General features: G+C 33.1%; 1 non-coding gene across 1 annotated transcript; it reads right to left on the reverse strand.

Annotated features, from left to right (window-relative positions):
- Positions 1–1,818: 1,818 nt before the first annotated feature.
- On the reverse strand, positions 1,819–1,925 carry LOC118760519 (U6 spliceosomal RNA). Its single transcript, XR_004996827.2, has one exon. It is a non-coding gene; the product is annotated as a U6 spliceosomal RNA (small nuclear RNA).
- Between the last annotated feature and the right edge of the window lie 325 nt (positions 1,926–2,250).

Below are 2,250 nucleotides of genomic sequence, written 5' to 3' on the forward strand. Positions count from 1 at the left end.
TGACTCTATCGCTCTACTTTCAACCAAATAAATAAAAGATAAAATGAACTCTTGATGTACTTAGTATCTTAGATGAATATCCAAAAAAAATTTGTGGAGTAGAGACATAGTCCTCAAAACTTACTTAATGCGTGATACAATTTTTACTGTGATATTGAAGTGAAAAAATTAATTTACATGTTTTCTCTGATATGTGGGATTTAATATATAGAGAATGTATAAACATGTGAGTGTCATATTATTTGGTATATAATTATGTCTTCACTGAAGTATACTGTCTACACCATAGTATACCCATCCCTCCCTTAATGATCCTTGTCAAGAATTTCACATTGTATTATATTAATATGTCTGCTGTCAAGAAAAATAATATGCATTTGTGTATTTAATATTTACATATGGAAAATAGGGGAAAATGATAGCGATTCTTTTTTAAAAGATTTATTTATTATTATTTTTTATTACAAAGTCAGATATACAGAGAGGAGGAGAGACAGAGAGGAAGTCCTTCTGTCCAATGAATCATTCCCCAAGTGAGCACAACGGCCGGTGCTGTGCTGATCTAAAGCCAGGAGCCAGGAACTTCCTCCAGGTCTCCCACACGGGTGCAGGGTCCCAAGGCTTTGGGCCGTCCTCGACTGCTTTCCCAGGCCACAAGCAGGGAGCTGGATGGGAAGTGGAGCTGCTGGGATTAGAACCGGCGCCCATATGGGATCCCGGCACATGCAAGGCGAGGACTTTAACCACTATGCTGTCACGCCGGGCCCATGTTAGCAATTCTTGATGCTAAGAGTAAATATTTAAAATAATAGCTGAATAAATAAATTTTAATGAGAGCCCTAAGAGCTGTTTTCTCAGTGGCATTGTGTGAACTTTGTTTGCACACAGATTCAAACAAAATCTACAACAACAATCACTTGTTAGTTACATATTTGGAAATTTTGACATTGATTACACATTTGATTAAGAAGTTGCTAGAAAATCTTGGTTGTGGTCTTTTATTGTTGAAAATATGTTTTTCTCTATGTAAGAAGATAGAAATTTGATGAGTAATTGCCTGAAATGGAGAGGTTTGATTCAAAAGGAAAGAGAAAGGAGAGAATGACTACAATATTTATAGAGTTTCTTGCTTAAGTGATGAAAATATTCTTAAATTGATTGTGGTGAAGGTCACACAATCCAGAGAAACAATGAATTATATAATTTAAATTGATAAATTTTGCGATATATAAATTGTATCTCCAGAAAAATGTTTAAAAAGTGTTATCTTTATATTCCCATGCTGAAATAATCATGAATATAAAGGTATAATGTCCAGGTTTTACCTGAAATAATAAGTGATGGGAGAAAATGGATGAACAAAGAAATAATGTTTTTAATTTCAATTTTAATTTAATTTAATTTAATTTAATTTTAAAAATTTCATGATACAATTCCATAGGCTCTGGGATGTCCCGTGTCCCCTCACAAAATTTCTCCCCTTCCCACTGATGTCCCCTGTATTATTACAACAGTATAGTCCTTTTTCATAAGCAGTCATAAGTCCATCATTCTGCTATATAAGTGTATCCTGACATTGTAGATAGGGACAATGGTAGACAGTCCAGCATTCTATTGTCAAGAAACATTTAACAGTTCCACTAGGAGTCCATCTTTGATTTGCAAGTAGAGATGCATACTGAATTATATCTTCACATTTGGATATGACAGTCTTTATTACACAGTTAATACATTCCTTAAATGAAAGCCATAAAACAAAATCAACAACAGGAATAAAGTTAAAGAAAATTTACAATGCCATGAAGTTAAATAACCTATACAAATATGGAATGCTTCACAAATTTGTGGGTCACCCTTGCGCAAGGGTCATGCTAATCTTCTTTGTACCGTTCCAATTTTACTATATGTACTACTGAAGCAAGCACAAAAATAACATTTAATGTAAGTTAAGGACTGTTGAATTAACGTGATGATTACTTGAGAGATTAATATATTTTTCTCACTATTTTTGTGTGTGTTTAAACATTTCCATAATAAACAGATGCAGGTTTAATGAACCATGTGAAATGTTTGATTGATACTAAGATGAGTTTTGAAATATAAACATTGATTAAACTTTATTTTACAGCAAATGAGTACTGTGTTGTGTATAATTAAGCAAATAGTAGAAGAAACAAAACTAGAAGAATATTGCTTGTTAAGGACAATCTCATCTCCATTTCTTGCTTGTGCTGTGTCAGTCACAACTTT

The sequence above is a fragment of the Ochotona princeps genome, chromosome X (genome assembly GCF_030435755.1).
Source record: "Ochotona princeps isolate mOchPri1 chromosome X, mOchPri1.hap1, whole genome shotgun sequence".
In the NCBI taxonomy this organism is placed as follows: Eukaryota; Metazoa; Chordata; class Mammalia; order Lagomorpha; family Ochotonidae; genus Ochotona; species Ochotona princeps.